The 11,834-nt window shown below is 39.7% G+C and overlaps 1 protein-coding gene across 1 annotated transcript in view; it reads right to left on the bottom strand.

Moving 5' to 3' along the window:
* The window catches only part of KCNMB1 (potassium calcium-activated channel subfamily M regulatory beta subunit 1), a 10,261-nt gene extending 9,738 nt beyond the window's left edge, over window positions 1–523 (bottom strand). Inside the window, exon 1 of the mRNA XM_009285692.2 lies at window positions 361–523. The gene's annotated coding sequence lies outside the window, so the exon portion shown is untranslated. The remainder of the gene's footprint in view (window positions 1–360) is intronic.
* Window positions 524–11,834: the final 11,311 nt, after the last annotated feature.

Genomic DNA, 11,834 nt, shown 5'->3' with positions numbered 1-11,834 from the left:
CAACCCCAGCCTCTAAAAGAATGCTGAACACCCAAAGCCATGAAATGCCTAAGAGTAAAGGTGTATTATCATTAAAATGAATAAAAGCTGTGATTTCATATGGGCTGCAGACTCCTAAGATTCTGTTGTTTGTGAAAATATTACCATTACCTTTGCTAATAACTGTGGAGAATTATCAGATTGATTCCAGTTACAAAAGAGAGAACAACTTAACTTTTCTGTAGCATGTGGGCTACCTGGGCTGTCCTCCATAGTGCTGCAGATTTAGAAAGATTGTTGCTTCCAAAAACACTGTACTTCTCAAAACCCAAAGCTATTGCATGCTCCCAAGGAAAACCGGTTGCTTAGAAATATACTTACTGTTTTTGATGAAATGCTTCTTTCTCTGATGAAAAAACTTCTGTTACCTGACAAACTTGGGATAGTAGTGGAACTTAGAGCTGAAAGGGATTTTTATTATTATTTTTTTTCCTTTCCTGTACTTCTCTGGGTTTGCTTTGCTGTGGCTGAACTCCTAGCTTAGTTCCCCTATTACGAAGCTTTCTGTAACCATAAATGGTAAGGTATGAAAGAGCACTGTCCTTTTTGAGATTAATTGCTGAAAACAGGAAGCCACAATACTAAGACCAGCTACAGCTGTAGAGACTGAATTTTCTCATTCCCTAGGGCCCCTTTACCATGTATACCAGTAAATTTGTCTTAAGCTATGGTCCTACACCTTTTGTACAGCTTGTTTATTTAGAAATCTGATAGGTCTTTTGAGTAAGATTTAAGGAATTGACTGTATCAATGACCAGTGGTGCTGATTCTTAATTCTTAATACCTAAGCTATTAACAGCTCTGTCTGAATGCTTTGTTGCCACTAGTTTTGGTCAGTTCGGATGCAACAGATGCTAAAACTTTAACTGTACATCAGACCCCTATAGACAAGAACAAAGGAACCATCATGCCATAGATATACGAGTGTCCAGCATGTTCCTCTAGCCAAAAAGCCAAGCCTGCTTCTGGGACATATAAACAGATGACTCCTAGCACAGAGCTTCAGAGAAGAGCTAAAATAATATTTATTTTTTTTTTTTTTAGAGAGGGAAACTCTTTTATTGGGAGACTAAAGGAACTGAAATAAGTTAATGCAGTAAAAGCATTAAGTGTTCTGAGCATTGTAAACAAGGGTAGGATCCCCTCCACCCTGCTTTAGGTATCTAATAATCAGGTGTCTCGGCTTAAGCTGGTCTTCCAGGCTTGCTTTTGGTAAAAGATTTGAAGTTGGCATGTTCAGAGAGTTCATGCTGTCTGAAGATAACAGATGAATCTCCTGCAAAAAGACTTTTTCTATTATTATTGATGCAGAAGAGAGCACACAAAGCTGACTTGGATTTAGATAACTGTCTGTTAGACACTTAAAGCTAAGTAAGATGAAGCCTGCTACTATCATCTAGATCAGAAAGATTTATGGTCATAGTCATTTTTTAATATTTGAGAAGGGATGCAGCTAAATTTAAAGAATGACATTTGAAGGTTAGAAAAAGAGCCTTATGAACAAAACTTATTCCCAAATAAAATATGATCTGGTTGGATGGAGTTTTCTATCAATTTTTGATACTTAAGAAAAAAGACTGGGTATTTCAAAGATGCAGGCTCTGGCTCAAGCAGAAGTCATATTTTTAATGAGGAATTTATTAAAAGTAATTTTTGGGCTGTGTGATTCAGGAGTTAAGGTAGAAAACAGGGTAACTGTAAGCAGTAACTGAACTGCTGACTGAAATTCACGAATCTCCAACTCTGGCTGTCTCTTCGGCCTGCTCTCCTTAACTCCAATGGCTAATACACATGAATCAATTTTTCACTGCTGCACTAAGGAGTTCTACTGCAAAATTAACACGAAACTTGTGGATTCCACAGGCAAAACAGAGATTACATTTTTTGAGTCCCTCAGTGTACTGAAGGAGGTGGTGGTAGAGTGCTTTGGCTCAGTTTGAGGAGTACCGGTGATTTACTTGAATAGACAGAAGCTATGCTCCATGTCTGGTGCTTCACATTACCTCTTGCGTGTTTCTTTTCCTCTCACATATGCTGCAGACATGCAAGTCCAGGTGGCCACTGGCTCTCGGAAAACTAACTTAATAAAATAACGTGGGTGTGCTAAAAGGAGGTGCTGTGCTGATATCCACTTATAACCTTGGGATATTTCGATGTGTCACGGACCTGTACCAGGTGATGTGTATGCATGAGAAGTGTATCAATGGCAAACCAAATATTTGTTATATTATAAACTGTAATTCTATATTACAGTTTAAAATAGCCTCTATCTTATTAAAATCACATACTTTTATTTTTTTGCAACTTGAGGGAAGGGAGGAAAAAGGAACAATCTGGTGATTGAAATCACCATGCGCTTTTGCCCTGCTGCTCCTTTTCCTTGCAGGAACTGCAGTGCTTGCTCCTCCTCTACCCTTGCCCCTGGCTATCATGGTGGGACACCGTGAACCCACTTGCCTGCTTGTTCAAGGCAGGATTTCCCTGGACTCAGAGGAGCATGGGACCAGCTGTGGCCTCTGCATGAGGACCTGCCACTGGGACACTAATTCACTTCTTATTTGTAAGCTACATAACTGGCGATGCACAGTTTCTCCTGGCCTTACACTGGCCCAGAGAGGGGGTCTGGGGTCACTGCTGGAAAGGCCGAGTTCCTGAGAGTGGTCTTTGAATATGGGTGGCAGAACAAATCAAGGCCAGTTAGGATCAGCCAGAGCTAAAGGCAGTAGCTCTGTTGGTCTAAGATCCTTTTGAAAATACTAGTTTCTAGCCAAGATAAAAAACTTTGCAGGGGTCTTCCCAAGCCTTGCTTGAGGTGCTGTTTTAATGTTTAAACCCTGACTATAATTGGGGAAAGAAAAATGGAAGACAAACAATGTCGGAGTAGGCTTTTCTGAACTTCAAATTATTTTGAACTATTTTGAATCTGAACAAGTTTCTTTTCAATGTCTTGCTTCCCACTTATTTCATTCCAATTTATTAAACCCTTTGGCTAAGGCCAAAGTAAATTAAATTTGAGGGATAATTTCCCATGATTCTTTAAAGAATGAGCAATGCTTCAACTTGGAAAAAACTGCCGTGACTAAGTTAGTGAAGTAGCTATGCTTACAATTATCAGTCTCCAGAACTGCAAGAAGCTATCAGACAAATTAAAGAGAATTAAGATAAATATTTCTGAGGAGTTATTTTCTCTCTAAGTGCTAGTGGAAGAAAAAATGTGGGAGAGAAGGCATATGGCTCTGAAAGAGAAATTGTGTAAACATTAGCATACAAGGTTTGTAACTGTATTGTAAATAAAAATATGAAGGGACTGTAAATGTTACAGCAGTGGTAGGGGAAAAGAGTTTCTGGTGTGTGTTTGCTGGGTTTTTTTGCTGTACTACTCTGTAGTGAGTACTCAAACTGTTGTCCTTTGTGCACCACCTGTATTGGACAATGCTTTGTTCCAGATCCCTTTTGTTTCTGATAGGGCCGGGTCATTGCAGGTGTGTGTTAGTTCAGAGTACTCTCAACCCTCCCAAGGAATTGGACTGACTTTGCTGTGATTCTGAAGCTTCAATGAAGCTCAAGAGTGTCTGGTTTGACCCCACGTGCTACTGAACAGTTGTTCAGTTGTTGCAACAGTTGTTGCTCTGACATCACATGAATTAAACTTATTATGTGTTTGCAGGTGACCAGTTACGCATTATGCTGTCCTACGTAACAGGTGGATCTTGCTGGAAGTCCTAGTCCAATTATATAAATAGTGTCTGTAGGCAAGCAGAAGTGATGTGAATTTGCAAACTGTAAAATCCCTTTAGACTCTAATGTAAAGAGCAGTTCAGGAGTTAAAAAAGGGAAAAAAAGAAAAAAGCAGTATCTTTTAGTTGGTCAGAACTGCTTATTCCATTCTTCTAAGCTGATCATCCATAAGAGTTGTTTTCATGTTAGGGCGTAAGAAAAACTTAATGATTGTGAGACAGAGCCAGTTTAATAAGTATTGCTGTCTTATTTCCAGGACTTTCTGTTGCTTCTAAAGAATCAGTGAGCTGTGAAATGAGAACAGTTGTTTGGATCTTCAGAGAGCCTCGCAAAGTTATTAGCTCCCCTCTTCATAATTGGAACATATTCATGGTGTAGTACATTGTCATTTTTAATGGGCATCATAAAGAGAAGCTGTGGCTCTTGAAAAGGAACAGTTAGATATTAAAAATGATGCAAGTTAGAAGGAGGAGGATGTCCTCCTAAGTGTTGGCATGTCTAAATCAGGCGCAGGCAAACTTTAGGACTCTGCTGCTTCCTTTTAAGTAACTAAACTAACAAACTGTTTGTTGGACTTGCTGAGAACTCACCAGTTTCATGAGGGCTGACGGAATCCTCAGAACTTGTGACATAGATACATAAGCAGGGATTTTGAATGGTTTGTTTGGCCTCCAACCTCACAGCGTGGTGGCTGTGTGCTTGTGATGATTCCCTGAGAGAAAGGTAGCTGTGCCGTGATGGGCCTCCCTGCGATTTGTTGTACCTGTAGTAAAGCATAACGCTGTGGTAGGACTTAATTTCTCTCTGAAGTTGCTGAGAACTCTCTTACTACTGTGTCTTAAAACTGAAGTTAGAGAGGATGCTTAACTGTTTGCTGGATCTAACCCTTTGTGGATACTTACTAACTGATTTCACAGACTACGTCCATGGTTTTCAATCAGAGAATAAGTGCATATGCTCTTTCCTCAGTTTGGATCTTGTATGTGTAATCAGTTCTTAATAATGTTTTTCCAGTTAGAGGAGCCCTCAATATTTTTAAAAAAACAACCACCACCACAAAAACACCCAAAAATAAACAAACCAACCAAACAAAAAAACCTCACACTACATTGTATAGAACTTTCAATTGTGAATTTAAAAGTAATTTACAAATTTGCTTTATTAAGTGGGCACAAGGAGATAATTGCCTTTGCCTGGCAAGTGAGAGGCAATCAGATGACGGGGTTTGCTGAGTTTCTGCACTGTGCTCTGTCCAGTTTGCAGTTAGAAGTACAGGGGAGGCATGGAGGTTTCTCTGAGACCATGGCCTCTTCCACCTTACTCCTTTTATCTGGCACAGTGACTTGTCCTATCTCACTGTTTATATGCTTAGCTGTATTGCCAGTAGCAAGCAAACCTGAATAACAAATTTTCAGCATAGTCAGGAATTGGTGTTTTCTGCTTTTGTCTGAAAGTGTGTCTCAGGCATGTAATGCCTACCACGTTACACCTGATGCTGATGGGAACTTCATGCAAAGACTGAGTAGTATCTGATTTCAGGTAAAAAGAAGCTGCTAGGAACATAAGCCTATGTTCAGCTTCTCGTGTTCAGGTTAACTACAACATGGAGCAAATATAAGGCCTTTCCTGAACTTGCGAACTTAGTACAGCAACTCTGTGATACAATAAAGTATGAAATATAGTATATAGGTACCATGTGCTCATGGTGGGAGATGTAAGCGTTGCCAAATAATCAAGGCAGATGCTTATCCAAGACAGGATGGAGGGCTGACTCTGGTAGTGTTGTTGCTAATGGTCTCTGCTGTCATCTGTGAAGTTGGTTTCTGCAGTGAAATGAGTAAATTTTTGTTTCTGAACCTTGTCTGTTCAGTGTTTGTACCGTATCTGAAAGAAGGAGGTACAATAGATGAGGAGCTGAATGGGAACAATATTTCCTTTCTTATTATCCTAAGGCCAAATACGTTAATGAAATGTAATTTCATAATAGAAGGCACTCAGTATATTAGCTGAGTATAACTCAGTATATAGTCTGGCCAATGAAAGGAAAATTGTTGTGGTCCCCCCCCCGTATTGGATAGTTCACCAAGCTGACAAAATGCAGGCAGAAAAGAGGAGAAATGTAAAGAAGCTTTCACAAAATAAGGTATTTAAACATGACAGTCTGTGATGTTAAATGAGCCTATGGGAATGCTATTTCTGAGCAGATGAGTAGAATTGCATAGTACTGTATAGCAAAAGAGATCAGAGAGTTGTTATTATGACTCTTTTCTTTTCACTTTTTGAAACTAAATAGAGCGCCTGTATTTCTGTCTAACAAACCCCAGGTAGCAGTATGGCTATGTGCAGTCTAACAGGTTCTGGGTATGTCAGACCTACTGCATACGCAGTTTGCAGATGAGCACTTTTAAGTTAAGCAAATCCAGCATGTTCTGCATGATTTAATTTACTGCCTAAGTTCTGGACATCAGACAGTCTGGTTATAGCGAGTCATATAGAAATGATTAAAACTTTTTCTTTTCTGGCTTGAGGGAGAACCTCTGTGTTTTGGGGAGCCTGGCTATTGATAACTTGAGTACAAGGCATATACCATAGGTATTATTCTGTTGTTGCTTATCAAATAATACTTTGAAATCAGGGCAGTTGGTATGGTTCACGTGAACTGCCTGTTGAAATCCCACAGTTGGAGGAGCCTATTGTTGCTTGCTATGATCCCTGATGCCATTACTCCCTTTGCTGGGAGCTCTGCTTCCTGACGTGCTGCTGCTGTTGTTACCGTGAGGCGGGTGGTGCGAGGTGCATCCTACCTCTTTATCCATGCCCACGCGTGGACACCCTTTGCTGCTGTCACACCTTTACCTGCTCCCCTGTATTGGGAAAGGGGGATTGAGGGGACACACACTAACCCTCAGCTTCCTATACTCCCAAAATACACGATACTGTAAGTTTATCAGCCTTGCTGCAGTGAGTTATGAAGTCTCCAGAAAAGAGACACAAAACATAGTGGTGAAAAGGGCGATGCTCCTTCTTTTTCTGGAATTAAATTGCTTAAAGGCAGGATAAAAAAAAAAAAAATCAAATGGAAACGTATTATGAAATGCCCTTTATTTCTATTCCATGCCTGTTCTATATAGAAAAGTTCACAATTTGTTTTTTCTTTCTTTTGCCAAAAGTCAGATTGATATAAGGAATTAAAGTAAATCTTCTTTTCCTTAACATTATTCTTTTGTTGCAGAAAGTTACTGTAAAATGAGTGTGTCATCTATAAATAATAGCATTGATTTTGTGTTCCCTGAAGCAGTTAAATTTCCTTTTGGAGTGCAGTTCCAATATCTAGGCATTTTCTGTGCTTTACTATACACTTTTCATGAAAGTTACATGATTACTTTGAGCTCTTCCTTTACCTGGGGAATTTTAATCCATTTCAAAGTAACGTTGATCCAAGACGTTAATGGCAGATAAGTTTAGGGCTTATGGAGCAATTTCCACTGTGATTAAAAACTCAAATGAGCCATTGGTAGCAGAGATCATTAATTTTGCCTGTGTAAGAGAGGAGGTCATGCAGGCTACTACTACAGGAACCTGGCGCTGGACTTCTCCATGACTTGTCGCAGGTCTCAGCTGAAGAGTGCCTGACATATTATGGCAGATCAGGGGAACATAATTTGTGATTTGTATTTTTGCAGATTCAATGGTTGAAGTACTCTTATTCTGTGGTGATGTAGAGAAGCAAAAGCCTCAGCTGCTCTGTGTGTGGAGAATGGGAGGGGAGTACTGGAGGGAGATGTGTGGCAGGAATTTGGTGGAGAGAATTGCTGGGAAACGGTCTTTTTCACACATCAGAAGCCCTAACTTCCTATCTTGACAGAACAGAGGCAGAAATAGAGGTAATTTTCAGACTTATCCACCTTTTCCAACTGGTCATGCTTTCAGGTTGGCAGCATTTTTATTCTGTAATCTTGGTCTTTGTGCTTCTAGTACAATTTTTTGCTTGCTTTATTGATAATTGAAGACTGAAATATCAAGACAAGGCATGGATGCTGGGCAGGAGGAGCAATTCTTCAGGGCAGGCAAAGATGAAAGGTTGTGTGATGCTTGGTCATTTCAGTGCCACTTCTGCCCCCAGTTTTACTGCAGGGCTGTCTTCTCTTGGTGCAGCACCTGGCACTGTGAGGTCCTGGTTGCCAGAAACTGTGGTGAAGCAAATGGTTCTTGTGCCACATGGATGTGCTTGCATCTCAGAGAAAGGGAAAAAAGAGCTGATGGAAATACCTAACACCCACGTACTCTACCAGAGAGCAAAAAGGAGTTCTGTGTGCAAATTTGTTTCCCAAAGAGAGAAGGGGAAGGAAAGCTGAACAAAATAAATTATTTTGGGCACTAGGACATATATCCTATTGGAAATATATAGGCTATATTTGCACACAAACAATTCCTGCCTTGAGTTCTTATCCATCTTCTCCCCACCAGGAAGTTTTGAGAGTATACTAGCATGGACTTGATTCAGCTTGCATAGGTTCAATTACACAACATTGGCTTCCCTTTCACTAATAAAAATGTGCTTCAATGTGTAAATTCTTCCTCCTCTCAATGATTATATGTAAATGTAGAGAAAATCAATTGAAATTTGATTTAGTTTTGCCAACTTTCTCGGGCTGAGTTGTCAGTCCTCAAAGACGTGAATAGAATGCGTGCTGTTAGAGGAAATAGCGCTAGTTATTTTTGTGGGGAGAAGAAACCAACAGACCTTACTCTGTAACTGTCAGCTTTCCTTACTTTAACTGTATAGTTCTCCCTTGGACCCTACTGTTATCACTGTTAGTGTTTAGTTTCTTGGTTTCTGTGTTATTGCTGCTGACCTTGCAGTGTTTCAAGAAGGAATGGACTGATGAACCAGGATAGAAACCTGTGACTGTCGGGAGGAATTTGATGTTTGTGCATACCATCTGCAGGAACTGGCACTTGTAGAGGAAAAGAAGTTCTACAATACTGGGAGGCTTTGCTAGATGTGAAAGGAATGAGTGCTTCATTTAGGAGGTATGATACGGTTTTCTGCTTGTTTCAAAAATACAGATGGAAAGAAAGAATTACTGAACTGTCAGCGCCTAAATGTTTCAGCACGTCCTTTCCTTCAGGTAGGGATGTTCTGTTCTCTGGAAGGCTGGGCATGTTTAACAAGCCTCTGAGAAGGATGTCTGACCTGGGATGTGGTGTGAATTGCTTTGCCCTGGTTTACCTTGTTCTTAGCCATGAATGTACGTGTGACTATAATAAGGACATTCCTTCTATTCCCATAAATCTAGGATGAATATTTTTTCCAATCTCAAATAAAGTGAGTGCTGATACTTGTATGGTTTGTAGCCTCGTTTTACAGACTCAATTTCTTGTAATGCAAGGGATTACAAGAGGGAAGACCTTTGTAGCTGAGCAGAGTCCCCTGTAGAGTGAAATGTTTCTGTTGCACTTAAAAATGTATACTTGGAGGACTGGATCCCAATAGTGTGTATTTTGCTTTTGCTTGCAGAGGAGGGGAGTTGAACACTGAGAAGTTACTTTTCTTATCCTTCTCATCCCCTTATGTATCTCATGGTACTGTAATTAGAGAGCAGTAAACAAGACTATAGGAAAACTAGTTTCATGTCATAGTTCTGATTGCCTAAACCAGAGAAGATGGTGGAACCAAAAGCAATTTTAGGACTGTTCCCTAACCTTTGTGCTATAGAGTGTGCTGGAGTAAGTTATCCCTCCCAGTATCCCTAGGGGAGCTTTTTTGTGACATAAAGTAATTGGAGATGCCTTGGAGAAGAGACGAGAAATCTGCTATCCCAGCCTCAAGTCAGTGACCTCATCTCAGAATATGGATACTTTCCTCTTTCCAGAGAGGTTGTGCCCACTCCCCCCCTGCTGCGGATTGGTTGGTTTGTGTGAAGTAGAAAATCTCCAGCATCAATGAGAAATTGAGAGATGCTCATCTGTCACACTGTAAAATTGAAGAGAATAGGAGGACGTGTGTGGACTTGATAGGGAAAACTGCAAGACCTCTGTCCAAAACTTTGCTTTGAAATTAAGAAAGAAAGATTTTTCTTCTTGGCCTTGGAAAATAAATCCAAATCAAACATATTAGTTCAGCTTCCAAACTAAAATATCAACTGCTTGTATGTGACTATTCTCAATAGAGTTTGTTTTAAGATGTATGAAAATACAAGTGGTTTATGTTAAGTTTTTACTGGTCTCGACACAGAGTATCCATCCATAAAAACTTACATACCCCAGCCCTTCATTAGTGAGCTTCATTAGCAGTGCTATGCACTTTAATAGGAACTTCTGAGACATTTTACAGGATTTGGAAACTTCTTGATTAAATGCTATGGCTCACTACTTTAGGGCATAAACAGTGACGATATTTAATCTTTGTTATCTCTCTTTGTTCTTGCTCAGCAGTTCTGTACTCCCCCTGGATTTCTTTGTTCTTAACAAAACTATTTTATCCCCCTAAGGTTCTTTCAGTCTGTTGCTTTTCTCATTCAATTCTAGGTGAATAAGCTTTTTTTCTCAGGGTAAAGGAAAGAAAAGGTAAAAACTGCTTCCTGAACTTTGAATATGTGTGATCAGTTATGAAAAACGGCAGTGTTCACAGGGATGGTGTGTGAAATATGGGTACTCTGCAGTAGTAGGCTTTGAATTGGGCCTCAAGTTAGTGCTCTTGACTTTCAGATTTTTTTTTTTGGGGGGGTGGATGGTGGTGTGTCTAACAATAGTTGGATTTTTTAAAACATTAACATGCAAGGATGGGTGAAGAAAACTTGATAAAAACCAAAATGTTGTTCCCTCTCAACTTTACAAGATGGGATTTTTCACAACTTGACTTCAATGGCAAGAGGATCTATGCTGACAGCCTGTGCAGACCTTAAGTGGTGTTATTTAAAACTTGGTGTAAGCAACTGAAGCAAAACTTTGACAAATAGAAGAATCTGTTACTGTAGTATTTCTTGCAGGTTTGTGGAAAAGAAGAAAAATGTATGGAACAAAGCCACAAACCAGTACTCTAGTGGATTGATGTCTGTAGTGTCTTTTCTCCAATTATGTATGGGTATGGGCATCTCTCTGTCTGGTGGAGAAGCTAAAGGAATAGTAAATGGTGACATAGGAGGGGATAGACTAAGTGTCTGTAGTACACCAGCTGCAATTTTGTATATATGGCTACAATTTGGCCCACAGTGCCCAGGTACTGATCCTGGGCATTCCTGATAAATAATCCTGTTAGACAACTGTGACTTAACAGTTTCATCTTGACAAAATAAATGAAGTCTGCTGTCTGTTTTTTGTGAGTGATAACAAAGTTCTCAAACTGAAAATAGTGATCAAGTATTACTGTGTAAACTATTGGAGGCTAATCAGACTCCTTATGAAAATGAGAGCAAATAACGTATTTATATTTCTCCCCTTCCCCCACCCTGCTTTTGATGCAGGTGCTCTCCAAAAAGCTTACAGATTGTTGGCACTGACATGGTAGGTGCAGGAAGTGTGATAAGCTTCCTGTATATGATTTGGGGTTTTTTTTGTCATGTACTAAATAGCTGTGTGTATAAGGTGACCTTTATATAAAGTGTTTCACACCTTGCATTTGAATTAACAAGATCAGATTCCTGCAAAGGTAATTATGCCAGGATAATAGCTGCACATGGGAACATCTCCATCGTTTCTTCATTAAAATATTTTGGAAATAACTAAGGACATGCTAGCCAAAACCTCTTCAAAATCTGCACAAATTGGCAGGTGTCTATCCATGGGAACAGGCAAGAGAATTGATCAGGATTTTTTTCAGGGTTTGCAAACTTCTTGTAGGATTTTAGAGCCAAGTTCAAGACATCAAAATGATCCATAAATGATTATAATGGAAACTAAGATAAAGGGGCAATTACAACTTGTGTTCATATTGTGTGTTCATGATCCAGAACTTGCAGCACGTGTCTGCCTGTTGTTCACCTGATAAGACCTCTGTGATGCCCAAATAAGAAAATGGCATGAATTTCTCATATGATGCCCTGCTGATTTCTTTC

Source organism: Aptenodytes forsteri, unplaced genomic scaffold (genome assembly GCF_000699145.1).
Source record: "Aptenodytes forsteri isolate BGI_AS27 unplaced genomic scaffold, ASM69914v1 Scaffold54, whole genome shotgun sequence".
In the NCBI taxonomy this organism is placed as follows: Eukaryota; Metazoa; Chordata; class Aves; order Sphenisciformes; family Spheniscidae; genus Aptenodytes; species Aptenodytes forsteri.
This window is presented reverse-complemented; position numbering and strand designations above follow the sequence as displayed.